Genomic DNA, 16029 nt, shown 5'->3' with positions numbered 1-16029 from the left:
TAGCAGAACACATGTTCTAGGATGACGACCCTCTTAATACAGCCCAAAATTAACTTTTCTAACACCACATCACATTGAAGACTCCTATGGAGCTTGCAAGCTACTAAAGCCTCCACATTTCTTTTTTCTTCCTTTTTCTTTTTGAAAAAACAGCAAGGTTTTATTCACAAAAGGTAAAAATAGAGGATCCCTCAGCCTTATTGGGCTAAGCCAAGTGTGGGGGTGGGAGAGGGAGGCTCTGACTCCACTACTTGCCAGCAATGAGTGGATTCCTGAGGACCACGGTGACAGAATGCCTCCTCAGGAACATCTTGGAAATGTAACGATCTTTGTTCACTGGTTTTGACTTTTTCTTGCCTTTGCCACTTTTGGGTACCTCCATCAACATCTCCTTCACATTCTCCAAGACCATGTTGCAGTGCCTGTCAAAGGCCTTCACTTGTTCCAGAAGTTTCTTCTTGTTTCGGCAATTGATAAAACTTGGTTCTTGTTCTTCACCGACTGGGTGAGCACCGACAGGGGCTGGCTGTTGAACTCCTCTTCCAGCTTCTGCAGCTCCTTAGAGGTCATCTCACTCTTGGGCTTGTTTAAGAGACTGACGGTGGCAGTGGCCTCTTGGTCCTTTGAAGACCTGCCTTCCTCGCACTGCGGCTGCCTCTGTGCTCTGGTTCTGTTGTCCACATTTCTTTTTTCAAATGACTGCTTCCAAGAGGTAGCAGAGTCCTTGCTCACAAGAGCTTTTCAGCAAAGGTAGGTGGACACTGGTTTGGGGTGTCTTTGTGGAGACTTATTTTAGGGTATGGAATCTGAAGTTCTTTTCAAATCTGAAATTCTGTGATTTGGTCTAACTTTGCCCTTGTTATTCCCATCTCATCCTAGTGAAATTGATTTTTTGAACCCCAGTGTTTTGGTCTTGACATTTATCTCTAAGACATTTCATTTTATCTGACTCAGCCCCATGCTCTAGCTGGTCATAATTTTTTTTGGATTCCACACTCTACCACTGAGTATGATGACTCTTCTAGCTTTGTGTCATCTACAGTTTTGTTAAGCATGTCTTTATCCAAATATGGGAAATAGCCCAGGCCAAGCACAGATCCCTGGGGCACTCCACTGGAGGTAGACAATGAATCGTTTACACTTCTCTGTTTCCAGCTATTCAGACTCTACTCCTGTCTACCCCTAACCTCTCCATCATTTCCACAAGAGTAGTAGGAGATACTGCATCGAATGCTTTGCTAAAATGTAGGTAAACTTTATCTGATTCAGTAGTTTAGTAGCCCTGTCAGAAAAGGAAATACAGTGAACCTGATAGAACCTATTCTTAATGGAACCAACTCCTTTGCTAGATGGGACACTAGCCCTGCCTTAGAATTTTCCCATGAAGCACAATCAAGCTCACTGGCCTCCTGACACATACTCTTTCTTCTTCCTTCTTCCCCAGTACTGAAGTATCTGTCCTGTTCTCCAAGATTTTAATATGTCACTGATGGCAGCTCAGCAGTCACCAGCTGGCTTTCAGGGTTGTGAGGAGAGTGCTTTGTTAACCTTGAAGCATGAATCCATCTTTGGGATCTGTGATTTCATTGATGGATGACTCCTCCATCAATGCAGATGGCAACTCATCTCTTATCTCCCTACCCTGTGCAGCTCTTGACCATGTTATCCTTTGAAGTCCACTCAACATGCTGGGGACCTTACTTGCTTTCTCCTGACAGCATGAGGACATCAGTGGGGTACACAGGTTGATCCTTGGTGATCCCTCTTCTCTTGCCAAGTAACCAGGCTGCACCTTCTTTTTGGATCACAATTCTCCTTGATGACATCCCTTCTTCCTGTTTTTTCTCTGAAGTTCCTTAAAGGTCAGATGCTACAGCCTAGTTACAACCACCATGCACCTCACCATGGCTCTCTGAGTGGTCCTTGTTTTTAATTTTTTTAGACGGTATAGAGTTCTGTGATTCACAGCCATATAACACCAGTGGAATATTGGTCATTAAAAAGATAGGCCTTTGCCCCAGGGAGAAGTTTGGTGTCATTAAGGGAGCTTTGCAATTTCCCAACAACAATCCAGCCTGCTCTCCTCATATTTAATTTTGGGTCAAACTCACCATCCATTTGTAGTATTTATCTAAGATTAGATAGATAGATAGATAGATAGATAGATAGATAGATAGATAGATAGATAGATGGATAGAGAGATAGATAGATGGACAAGCTGTATAGTTTATCTAATTGCAAGCCATAATTAGAATTACAGGTATTCTTTATCCACCTGGTTATTCTTGTATAGATGATAATTTTGATTTTTAAAATATATTGTTTGATCATGTAGTTATAAGTGACAAGACTCCAATATGGAATCACTTAGACTAAATAGTCCTAATGAATATAAACATATAAGTGACAAGGAGCAGCCTGTATTTTTCTTCTGTCCTGCACTGTCTCATTTTCTGACATGTAGATGATTGCAGCTCCTGAACTGATGAGGCTACAGATCAAGGTAGGAGACAGAAACCTGTTTCTGAGATCCCCAAATGTGAATTCAGAACCTCACCCAATTAATGGCCCTGATTAGGAAACTCCAACACTTGATTCTTACTGATACCAGTATCCATAAGTGACCCTGGGAATTTCCCTATGACATTTGGAACTGATTAGGATTATAACCCCCTTCCATATTTGACATTGATCACTTGTTCTTAACCAAGTGCATCTTTAAGAGATAAAACTTTCTTGCTCAGTCCACATTTTGAGCATACATTCCTACCAAAATCTTCCTATTATACATATTTCTCTCATGTGAGTACAGCCTTACACAGCCTCGAATAGCTAAGTCTTGGCTATTTTGTCATTGTGTGTGTGTGTGTGTGTGTGTGTGTGTGTGTGTGTGTGCGTGTGTGTGTGTGTGTGAGTGTGTGCTCTGTGTGTGTGCCTATGTGCTTATTTGCTGTGCTGCATAGTAATATTGTCCATGGTTGCACTGGGTTTCCGAGTACAATTTTCTATAAAACCTCAAATCCAGGTCTTTGCTCTAACCTGGGCCATGAGGCCAAATAGAGTAGGTAGACAGAATTATCTGATGCACTAATAGAAATGATATTGTAATCTGGCCCCAGAGGGAAGAACTAAAATGAAAATGTGAAAGAAAAGTAAAGAGATGATTTTGACTTTGATATAAAGTAGGGGACAATTCCTAACATTCCAGCATACCCCCATTTGGAATGGATTGCCTCAGGAGCTAGCAGGTTCTCCTTCTTAAAAGTTTTAAAATAAAAGTCAAGTGACTTTCTAAAGCATACTGTAGAGAAGATTCTTGCTAATGATACTAACAACTCACATTTATATAGAGTTTTAGGGTTTGTAAAACTTACATTATCCCATTAGATCCTTAAAACTTAGAGGCTATTAGGGGGCTCAGTAGTTTTTGCAGTAGACTTGGAATCATGAACAACTGAGTTCACACCCAGCATCTGATATTTACTAGCTGTTTGGTCATAGTAAAGTCACTTAGCCTTTCTTAGCCTCAGTATATTCATATTTAAAATGAGGGGGGATGGGTTGATTGCTTCCAAGTCACTTTCTAGCTTTAAATCTATGAACCTATTAAAAATTCTGCAAAGTAAGTATTGTATATGCTTTGTATCTCCAGTTTACAGATGAGGAAAATGGGACATATAGAGGTAAAGTAATGTGTCCAGCACAGCACATAGTAAAAATTTGAGCTCTGGTCTTCCTGACCCCATGTTTAACTATCTATCAACTCCCCCAGGCTTCCTCAGGCATCAGATAGACTAAATGGCCTTTAAGATCTCTGACAACTTTGATATTTTATGATCATAATTAGATTTCAATGTGGGCTTATTGATGTGAGTACTTCATCCCCCAGTGTACATAGTTGCTCATGCATATCTCCCCATCCCTCTTATTTCTATCCTTACATAAATGCTCCAAAGAGGGCCTATAGATTGCTTTGAAAGCTTCACTTTTGTTCTGTATTATTATCCAGGCAACCAAAAATATTTAGCCTTTTTTGTCTGTTCCCTCATCACTGTAGTTACATAACCGGCAAATTTCTTTTTCTACTCAAATATGTATCAGGTTATATCCTTTAGATCAGTAATAAATGTTTTCCTTTAAAAAAAAAGTCATTGTTCTCTTTTACTAGAAATGACTTAAGGAAAAAAAAGTTACTACTGTCAGATTTTTTTAAAAAATTAAATTACTAGAAACAACATTTCAGAGATAAAATAACAACTCTAAGACAAAATAAAATACAGTAATGTTCCCATTATTCTTGTTGCTTGTTTTCTTGATCATAGATTTCAAGCTAGAAGAAATCTTAGAGGTCACTGAGGTCAACTTAGCTCATTTTATACATGAGGAAAATGAGACACAGAGAGGTGAAATAACTTCCCAAGGGTCATGCAGCAAGGTCAGATTAGGACTCAGATCTTCCTGAATCCAGTCATTTGAGGATATCCTTGCTCATACCAAAGGAAACTAGTGAATTTCCTCAACTTCCCCAATTAGGATAATTTGGGCTTCCCATGGTATTACTCTAATCCCATACAGTGCTTCCTGATTGTGCCATAAGGTACTTCTTCTTTCTCCTCCCCATCTTTCAAGCCTTCAAATGACATCATCAGTTTCTTATGGTAACAACTCATGAATCTACTAAGTGTTATGTCATGTTTGAGTCTTTCATTCAAAAACATTGCATTTCAATATACTGTATACTATATCTGGAAATAGTCATTTTTTTCCTTTCAATTTCTTCTTTTTGGGGGGAGGCAGTCTGGGATTAGTCTGCATCTCCCATTTTACTGATGTGAGGAGGTACTGTTGTGAAAAATCCTTCCACTTACTTTGATGATCAAATATTCTATTACCTAGAATCTTAGAGAGTTGCCTGGAGCACTGAGATGTCAACTGAATGTATTCACAGAGCTAATACATTCTGGACAGGAATTGAACCTAGCTCTTCCTGTCCAGTAAAACTAATTGCACGTTGCCCTTTTCTTTAACACAAAGGAACCCTTCTAATGGAAAGATTTTCAGTCCAAAATAAAGTCCATGAATCTGAGAGACTAATAAGACAGATATTTAGTAGCCATTAGGGGATTGATTTAACCCTAAAATCGCATCATGTGGGACTATGTGTTTTTTGCAAATGATCAATAATTGATTTTCTACGGTTCTCCAACTATAACATCTTATCATCTGCAAAGAATTATAGTTTTGTTTCCTTATTACTTATGTCTAGTCCTTTCTTTTTCCCCCTCCTATTTCTATGAGCTAGCATTTCTTTTTTTTTGTAGTTCAACCCCTTTATTTTTATTTTTTTTTTGCTCTAACAATAACTTTATTGAATAGATACAGAGCATATAGGCAAAACCTACATTTCCTTTAGGGTAGTCTTTTTTTTATTAATTTATTTTGGTTTATCAACAATCACTTCCACAAGATTTTGAGTTTTAAATTTTTCTCCCCCTCCCTCCTCACCTCCCTCCCGAAGATGGCGAGCAATCTGATACACATAAATTCCTATTAAACATATATATAAATTCCTATTAAACATATTTTAACATTAGTGATGTTGTAAGGAAGAATTAGAATCAATAGGGGGAACAAACAGAAAGAGGAAACAAAACACAACAGAAGAAAAAAAATAGCAAATATATCTGCATTCAAACTCCATAGTTCTTTCTTTGGATGTGGATAGCATTCTCCATCATGAGGACTTTGGAGATGTCTTAGATCCTTGTATTGCTGAGAAGGGTTAAGTCTATAAATATTAGTCATCGCACAATGTGGCTGTTACAGTGTACAACATTCTCCTGGTTCTGCTCATTTCACTCAGCATCAGACCATACAAGTCTTTCCAGGTTTTTCTGAAATCTCCCTGCTCATCATTTCTTTTTTTTTTATTAATTTATTTTGATTTATCAATAATCACTTCCATATGTTTTTGAGCTTAAAATTTTTCTCCCCCTTCCTCCCTACCACCCTCCCCAAGACGGCGCACAATCTGATATAGCCTATACATTTACATTCATATTAAACATACTTTCACATTAGTGATGTTGTAAGTAGAAATTAAAACCAATAGGAGGAACCATCAGAAAAACGAAACAAAACTCAACAGAAGAGGAAAAAAAAAAACAATTTGGCTTCCATAGTTCTTTCATTGGGCGAGGATAGCATTTTCCATCACAAGGCCTCTGGAGATGTCTTAGATCCTTGTGTTGCCAGGAAGAGTTAAGTTTATCAATATTAGTCATCACACAATGTGGCTGTTATTGTGTACAACGTTCTCTTAGTTCTACTCATTTCACTCAGCATCAGACCATACAAGTCTTTCCAGGTTTTTCTGAAGTCAGACTGTTTATCATTTCTTATAGCACAATAGTATTCCATCACATTCATATGCCACAACTTGCTCAGCCATTCCCCAATTGATGGGCATCCTCTCAATTTCCAATTCTTTGCCACCACAAAAAGAGTTGCTATGAATATTTTTGTACATGTAGGTCCTTTTCCCTTTTGTGTGATCTCTTTGGGATATAACCCTGGAAGTGCTATTGCTGGGTCAAAGGGTATGCACATTTTTATAGCCCTTTGGACATAGTTCCAAATTGCTCTCCAAAATGGTTGGATCATTTCACAACTCCACCAACAATGAAGTAGTGTTCCAATTTTCCCACATCTTCTCCAACATTTATCATTTTCCTGTTTTGTCATGTTGGCCATTCTGATAGGTGTGATGTGGTACCTCAGAGTTGTTTTGATTTGCATTTCTCTAATCAATAGTGATTTAGAGCATTTTTTCATATTTCTATAGATGGCTTTAATTTCTTTATCTGAGAACTGTCTGTTCATATCCTTTGACCACTTATCAATTGGGGAATGGCTTGTATTTTTATAAATTTGACTTAATTCTCTATGTATTTTAGAAATAAGGCCCTTATCAGACAGACTGGTTGTAAAAATTCTTTCCCAATTTTCTACCTTCCTTCTAATCTTAGTTGCATTGGTTTTGTTTGTGCAAAAACTTTTGAATTTAATGTAATCAAAATTATCTATTTTCCTTTTTTAATGTTCTCTGTCTCCTGTTTGGTCATGAATTCTTCTGTTCTCCATAGATCTGACAGGTATACTATTTCTTGCTCTCTCAGTTTGCTTATAGTATCAGCCTTTATATCTAAATTATGTACCCATTTTGATTTTTTATTGTTATATGGTATGAGATTTTGGTCTATGCCTAGTTTCTGACATACTCTTTTCCAGTTTTCCCAGCAGTTTTTTTTTTCAAAGAGTGGGTTCTTATCCCAGAAGCTGGGCTGTTTGGGTTTATCAAATAATAGATTACTATAGTCATTGACTACTGTGTCTTGCATACTTAACCTATTCCACTGATCCACCACTCTATTTCTTAGCCAGTACCAAGCAGTTTTGATGATTGCTACTTTGTAATACAGTTTAAGATCTGGAATGACTAGGCCACCTTCCCCTGCATTTCTTTTCATTAGTTCTCTTGATATTCTGGACATTTTGTTCTTCCAAATGAATCTTGTTATTATTTTTTTTAACTCTATAAAATAATTCTTTGGTAGTTTGATTGGTATGGAACTGAATAAGTAAATTAGCTTAGGTAGAATTTCATTTTTATTATATTAGCTCGGCCTACCCATGAGCAACTGATGTTTTTCCAATTATTTAGATCTGATTTTATTTGCGTGAAAAGTATATTGTAATTGTGTTCATAGAGTTCCTGGGTTTGTTTTGGGAGGTAGAGTCCTAAATATTTTATAATGTCTACAGTAAGTTTAAATGGAATTTCTCTTTCTATCTCTTGCTGTTGGGTTTTGTCAGTAATATATAGAAATGTTGGTCATTTATGTGGGTTTATTTTATAGCCTGCAACTTTGCTAAAATTGTTTATTATTTCAAGCAGTTTTTTACTTGATTCTATGGGATTCTTTAAGTATAACATCATGTCATCTGCAAAGAGTGATAGCTTTGTTTCTTCTTTGCCTATTCTAATACCTTCAATGTCTTTTTCTTCTCTTATTGGTACAGCTAATGTTTTCAGTACGATATTGAACAACAGTGGTGATAATGGAAATCCTTGTTTCACCCCCGATCTTATTGGAAATGCTTCTAGCTTGTCCCCATTATATATTATGCTTGCTGAAGGTTTTGGATAGATGCTATTTATTATTTTAAGGAAGACTCCATTTATACCTATGCTCTCTAGTGTTTTTAATAGAAATGGGTGTTGTATTTTGTCAAAAGCTTTTTCTGCATCTATTGAGATGATCATGTGGTTTCTGTTAGTTTTGGTGTTGAGATGATGGATTATGCTGATAGTTTTCCTTATATTGAACCAGGCCTGCATTCCTGGTATAAATCCTACCTGGTCATAGTGTATTATTCACGTGATGAGTTGCTGTAATCTATTTGCTAATATTTTGTTTAAAATTTTTGCATCTATATTCATTAGAGAAATTGGTCTATAATTTTCTTTCTCTGTTTTGACTCTTCCTGGTTTAGGTATCAGCACCATATTTGTATCATAAAAAGAATTTGGTAAGATTCCTTCTTTACCTATTTTACCAAATAGTTTACATAGTATTGGAATTCATTGTTCTTTAAATGTGTGATAGAATTCGCATGTAAATCCATCAGGCCCTGGAGATTTTTTCCTAGGGAGTTCATCAATGGTTTGTTCAATTTCTTTTTCTGAGATGGGATTATTTAAGTATTTTACTTCCTCTTCTGTTAATCTGGGCAATTTACATTTTTTGTAAATATATATCTATTTCCCTAAGATTAGCAAATTTGTTGGTATATAGTTGGGCAAATAATTCCTAATTGTTGTTTTAATTTCCTCTTCCTTGGTGGTAGTTTCACCCTTTTCTTTCTTGATACTAGTAATTTGGTTTTCTTCTTTCTTTTTTTTAATTAGATTAACCAAAGTTTTATCTATTTTATTGGTTTTTTCATAAAACCAGCTCTTAGTTTTATTTATTAGTTCAATAGTTTTCTTAATTTCAGTTTTCTTAATTTTTCCTTTGGTTTTCAATATTTCTAATTTGGTGTTTAATTGAGGATTTTTAATTTGTTTTTTTTTCTAGTTTTTTTAGGTGTATGCCAAATTCATTGATCTCCTTTTTTTCTATTTTATTTATGTAAGCATTTAGAGATATAAAACTTCCCCTAAGAACTGCTTTAGCTGCATCTCATAAGTTTTGGTATGTTGTCTCTTCATTGCCATTATCTTGAATGAAATTATTGATTGTTTCTATGATTTGTTCTTTGACCCAGTCAGTTTTTAGGATTAGATTATTTAGTTTCCAAATATATTTTTTTAGTCTATCTTTCCATGGCACTTTATTACATATAATTTTTATTACATCATGATCTGAAAAGAATGCATTTACTGTCTCTGCCTTTCTGCATTTGATTGTGAGGTTTTTATGCCCTAGTACATGATCAATTTTTGTGTATGTGCCATGAACTGCCAAGAAAAATGTATATTCCTTTCTATCCCCATTCAGTTTTCTCCACAGGTGTATCGCACCTAACTTTTCTAATGTTCTATTCACCTCCTTAACTTCTTTCTTGTTTATTTTGTGGTTAGATTTATCTAGTTCAGAGAGGGGGAGGTTGAGGTCTCCCACTATTATAGTTTTGCTGTCTATTTCTTCCTGTAACTCCCTGAACTACTCCTCTAAGAATTTGGATTCTATAGCATTTGGGGCATGTGTTCAGTAATGATATTACTTCATTGTCTGTGGTGCCTTTTAGCAGGATGTAGTTTCCTTCCTTATCTCTTTTGATAAGATCTTTTTTTGCTTTTGCTTTGTCTGAGATCAGTATTGCTACCCCTGCTTTTTTTACTTCAGCTGAAGTAAAAAAAATTTTCTCCAGCCTTTTACCTTTACCCTTTGTGTGTCACTCTTTTTCAGATATGTTTCCTGTAAACAACTTATTGTAGGATTATGGATTTTAATCCAATCTGCTATAGGCTTCTGTTTTATGGGAGAGTTCATCCCATTTACATTTACAGTTATGATTATTATCTGTGTCTTTTTCTCCATCCTTTACCCCCCATTTATGCTTTTCTTTCTCCTTTCTCCTTCCCCCCCTCACTAGTGTTTTGCTTTTGATCACTGCCTCTTTCAATCCCACCTCCCTTCTATTCTCCCTTTCCCTTTTCTTCCCCTTTACCCTTACTGCCTCTTCCCTTCCTTCTATCCCCCCTCCCTTTTCTTTCCCCTTTTCCCTCCTATTACCTATAGTGCAAGTTAGATTTCTATACCTAACTGATTATGGTATTCCCTTCTTGAGTCAAATCTGATGAGAGTAAGGTTCAAACAATGCTCATCCCCCTCCCTTCTTTACCTCTGCTCTAATAGGTTTTTGTGTCTTTTCTTGTAATGTAATTTACCCTTGTCTTCCTCCTCCTTTTTCAGTACATTTTCTTAGCTCAGACTAATCCACTTACTTGGATCCATTTAACCCACTTGATTAATTTTTTTTAACCATTACATCAAAGTCAACTTATATCCATCCCCTTTATGTATACTCCTTTAACATGGTATAATAACAATACAGTTCTCAAGATTTGCAAGTATCATCTTCCCTTGTAGAGATGTAAACATTTTGCCCTTATTAACATCATAATGTTATCTTTCTGTCCCATTTACCTCTTTATGTCTCTCTTGAATCTTCTACTTGAAGATCAAATTTTTTGTTGAGCTTTGGTCTTTTTATCACGAATGTTTGGAAGTACCCTATTTCATTGAATATCCATCTGCTTCCCTGAAAAATCATGCTCATTTTTGCTGGGTAGTTAATCCTTGGCTGGATTCCAAGCTCCTTTGCCTTATGGAACATCATGTTCCATGCCCTACAGTCTTTTAATGTAGAGACTTCAGTAATCCTGATGGTGGTTCCATGATATTTAAATTGTTTCTTTCTGGCTGCTTGCAGTAATTTCTCTTTAGAGTCTGGTAATTTTGGAATTTAGCTATTATATTCCTTGGCATTTTCAATTTGTGATCTCTTTCAGTGGGGAGCTGTGGATTGTTTCTGTAGTTATTTTTCCTTCAGGTTCTAGGACTTTTGGCAGTTTTCCTTCTGGAAATCATAAAGGATATTGTGCAGGCTCTTTTTTTCATCATGACTTTCAGGTAGGCCTATCATTTTTAAATTGTCTCTCCTGGATCAATTTTCCAGGTCAGCTGATTTACCCATGAGGTATTTTACATTTTCATCTATTTTTTCATTTTTCATTCTGTTTGACTGATTTTTGTTCTCTCAGAGAGTCATTAGTTTCCATTTGTTCAATTCTAATTTTTAACATATTGTTTTTTTCTGTTAGATTTTGTACTTTCTTCTCCAATTGGTCAATTGTGTTTTTAAGGTATTTATTTTCTTCATTATACTTTTTGTTTTCCAATTGGCCAAGTGTGTGTTTTAGGGACTTGTTTTTTTTTTTTGGTGTACTTTTTTTCCAATTGGCCAATTGTACTTTTAAAGGACTCCTCTACCTCTCTCATTTGACTTTTAAAATCCTTCTTGCGTTCTTGTAAGAAGACTTTTTTGGCTTCAGACCAGTTCATATTCCCTTTTGATGTTGCAGATGTGGGTTTGATGACAGTGTTGTCCTCTTCAGAATTTCTGTCTTGATTTTCACTCTTCTCATAATGTGAATCTGTCATACATTTCTTTTTTACTCGTGGTGTTTCTTTATTCCCTGGTGTTTACAGAGATTAAGCTTTCCTGCTGGGGAGCAGAGGGCACTGACCCAAGCTTCTTGTGTTGGGAACCTAGGTCTTGGTCACTGGCTTTGTGTGCTGGGGCCTCTTATGTTGGCAATTGGAGGCTGTAGGGTTCTGGCAGCTTATCTGGTGTTGGGCTGGAATCAGCAAGCCTGGGACTTTCAGATAAATCTAGGTTGCCTGCTTTTCCTGTCCTTTAGCTTTGTTTAGCTCCTTTTAGATAAGTGCTGCCAGGTTTTTATCTGCCTGGGGCCCCTTGCAGTGCTGCCTCCCTTATTTCTGTTGAGGCACTGGGAGACTTCCTTGCTGTGGAATGCCAAGGCACCTGGTGGTTTTCTGACCTGGTTTCCACCAGTTACCCCACCCTCACTGACACACTTGGAGGTACAGCTGTTGGTGTTTGCCTGCTCGATCACCTGGGCTTTGGGATCTCCTCCTGGTTGGCAGTTGGAGACTGTAGGGTTCTGACAGCTTACCTGGTGTTGGACTGGAATCAACAAGGTTGGAACTTTTTGGCACCTCTAGGTTGCTTTCTTCAGCTCCTTTCAGACAAATGCTGCTGGGTATTTATTCACCTAGGGCCCTTTGTAGTGCTGCTTCCCTTATTTTTGCTAAGGCACTGGGAGACCCATTTGCTGTAGAATGCTGAGGCACCAGAATCTCCTCCTGGTGTGCTAAAGTGGGTCTTTCCACTAGCTGTCTGAGTGACTCCTGTTTGGTACTGCTCCCCTTCCCCCAGGGTAAGAGGGGCCTTTCCTGTTAATCCCTCTAGCTACCTGGGATACTGCACTGCTGCACCCCATCTTTCTTCTGGTTCAGCTGTTCCAGGGTTTTTTCTGGGGTGATATTTTCTGGGTTTTCAGAGGCTGATAGGGGAGGGTGAGAGCTACTACCATTTTACTCTGCCATCTTGTCTCCCGGAAGTGGACTACCGAGCTAGCATTTCTTGTACAGTACTGAATAGCGTTGGTGATAATGGAGATTATTTGCTTCATCCCTGATTTTATTGGGAAGGTTTCAATTTTGTCTCCATTAAAGAGAATGGTTACTCTTGCTTTTAGGCAGATATTACTTATCATTTTAAGAAAAGTTCCATTGATTCTTATGTTTTGAATAGGAATGGGTGTTGTATTTTTCAAAGGCTTTCTCTGCATCTATAGAAATAACCATATGATTAGTGTGTTTTTTGTTATTTATATGGCAAATTATACTGAAAATTTTCCTAACATTCAACCCCTAAATTCTTGGTACAAATTCCACTTAGTCATAGTATATAAGCTTTATGAAAAATCATTGTAATCTCTTTGCTTGTATTTTATTTAAAATTTTTCATAAATATTCATAGAGGAAGTTAGTTTATAGATTTCTTTCTCTGTCTTTGCTCTTTCTGGATTAGGTAGAAAAATATATTTGTGTCATAAAGGAATTTATTAAGATTTCTTCTTAAAATTTTTTTTTCCAAACAGATTGTATAGCAGTGTTTCTTAAATGTATGGTAGAATTAACTTGTAAATCAATCTGATCCTGGTGATTTTTTTTCTTAGGGAGTTCATTTTTCATTTTTTTCCTGAGGTAGGGTTATTTAAATATTATGTTTCTTCTTCTGCTAAACTGGGCAATTTATATTTTTTTAAAATATTCATTCATTTTACTTAGATGGTCCATTTTACTGCCTTATCATTCAACAAAATAATTCCAAATGCTTTTATTTAATTTTCATTGGTGGTGCATTTACTCTTTTATTATTTTTTTTTATTCTGCTAATTTGGTTTTCTTCCTTTTCAAATCAAATTGAACGATGATTAATATATTTTTTTTATAAAAGCAGCAAGTAGTTTTATTTATCAATTTAATGTAGATTTTTTTTTAACTTTGGATTTTATTAAACTATCCTTTGATTTTCAGGATTTCAATTTTGGTGCTTAATGAAGGCTTTTTAATTTTTTTTTCTGTTTTCTTAAGTTGTGTATCCAAACCCTTGATCACCTTTTTCTCTCTTTTATTAATATATACATTTAGAAATATTAATTTTCACTGAAGTACTGCTTTAGCTGCATCTCAAAAGTTTTGGAGTGTTTTTTTTTTATTTTTCTCAATATCTTTAATGAAATTATTGACTGTTCCTGTGATTTGTTTTTGAGCCACTCATTCCTTAAAATTAACTAATTTTGTTTCCAATTAACTTTTAATCAAGGTTTCCATGGTCCTTTATTAAATATTATTTTTATTGCATTATTATCTGGAAAACGCACATTTAACAATTCTGCTTTTCTGAATTTAAGGTTTTTTATGCCCTAATATATGGTCAATTTTTGAGAAGATGTCATGTACAATGGAGGAAAATATATATTCCTTTCTATTCCCATCCAATTTTCTCCAGTGATAGATCATATCTAACTGTCCTAATATTCTATTCATCTCCTTGGCTTCTTCATTTTTTATTTTATGGTTAGATCTATCTAACTTATTTCCCTTCTAAGAAGGGAAAGTTGAAGTCCACCACTAGTATAGTTTTACTGATTATTTCCTCCTAAAATTCATTTAAGCATTTGCATGCTATGCAATTTATTACATATAAGTTTTGTATTGTTGTTACTTCAATTTCTATTGTGCCTTTTAGCAAGATGTAGTTTCCTTGTTTATCTCTTTTAATTGGGTCTTTTTGTGTGTGTGTGCTTTATCTGAAATCATGATTACTACCCCTGTCTTTTTTAAATCATCTGAAGCATAATAAATTCTGCTCCAGTACCATATATTAACTGTGTGTGTCTCTCAGTTTTAAGTGTGTTTTTTATAGACAACATTTTGTTGGATTCTGATTTCTAATCCATTCTGCTATCCACTTCTGTTTTATTGTTGAGTTCATCCCATTAAAATTCTCAGTAGTGATGATGTACTTTGCACTTCTCTCGATTCTATTTTTTTCTGTTTATCCTTCTTTCTTGATCTTTATCCTGTCCCTCTTCTAAAATCCATTTTGCTTATGACCCCTTCCCTTCCAAATTCTGTTAGATAAGATGCATTTCTATTATCAATTGAATATGTGTTTATGCACACATATATTTTGCCCTCTTTTAACCAATATAGATGTGAGATTCAACCACTGTTATCCTCCAATACCGTTCTCCCCATCCACTGTAAAATCTCTTCCTTCTTCATTTCTTTTATGAAATAATTTTCCCCTTCTTTCTCTCCCTACTTCTCCCAGAGCATCCCTCTTTTTCACATATGCCTTTTTTACATCATCACAACATAATCACCTCACTCATACCTTCTTTCTATCTACAATCATTTTAACTGTCCTTATAATGATAAAAGTCTTCAAATATACATTCGTCTTCTCCCCATATAGAAATGCAAACAGTTTAAATTTATTGAGTCCCTTATGATTTCTTTTTCTTTTTATCTATTTATACTTGTGTTGATTCTTGTATTTGAAAGTTAGAATTTCTACTGAACACTGGTCTTTTTAGAAGGAATGCTTGAAAGTACTTTATTTTATTAAATATCCATTTTTTCCCTTGAAGGACTATATTCAACTTTGCTGGGTAGGTTATTCCTAGTTTTAATCCCAGTTCTTTTGCCTTCTGAAATATAACATTCCAACCCCTCTGCTGCTTTAATGCAGTAGCTGCTAAATCTTGTGTGAACCTGACTATGGCTCTACAGTATTCAAATGGTTTATTTTTGGTTGCAAGAAATATTTTCTCTTTGACAATGTACCTCTGTAATTTGGCTATAATTTTCATAAGATTTTTCATTTTGGGTTATTTTTCAGTTGCTGATTAGTGATTTCTTTCATGTGTCATTCTATCTTTTGGTTGTATGACATCAGAACAGTTTTCCTTGATAACATTGAAATTTAATGCCTAAATTTTTTCTTTGATCATGACATTCAGGTAATCTAATAGATCTTAAATTATCTCTCCTCAATTTATCTTCCAGTCAGTTGTTATCTCACTGAGATATTTTATATTTTCTTCTATTTTCTTCTTTTGACTTTGATTTTTTTTTCAGAGGGAAGGAGTTAAATGAATTTATTGACTAAAGAACAGGGTAAAGTAATAAGTCAGTAGGCTTGGATTCAGGCTGCCCCAGACTGCCCAGATCTTGACTGCTAAGTAGTTGAGAAGCTCCTTGGACAGGTGCCAGGTGAAGAGCTGGCACTGGGCACTTCAGCACTCTTGATGTACTGTGACCAGCCTGGTTTCCTGTTGTGAGTGAGCTCCAACTATGA

At 35.8% G+C, this 16029-nt stretch overlaps 1 pseudogene; it reads right to left on the bottom strand.

Moving 5' to 3' along the window:
* Positions 1–247: 247 nt before the first annotated feature.
* LOC114039656 lies at positions 248–594 on the bottom strand (annotated as a pseudogene).
* Positions 595–16029: the final 15435 nt, after the last annotated feature.

The sequence above is a fragment of the Vombatus ursinus genome, unplaced genomic scaffold, assembly GCF_900497805.2.
Source record: "Vombatus ursinus unplaced genomic scaffold, bare-nosed wombat genome assembly UNPS02012179.1, whole genome shotgun sequence".
Classification (NCBI taxonomy): domain Eukaryota; kingdom Metazoa; phylum Chordata; class Mammalia; order Diprotodontia; family Vombatidae; genus Vombatus; species Vombatus ursinus.
Note: the sequence above shows the minus strand (reverse complement) of the source record. Positions and strands in the feature narration are given on the sequence as shown.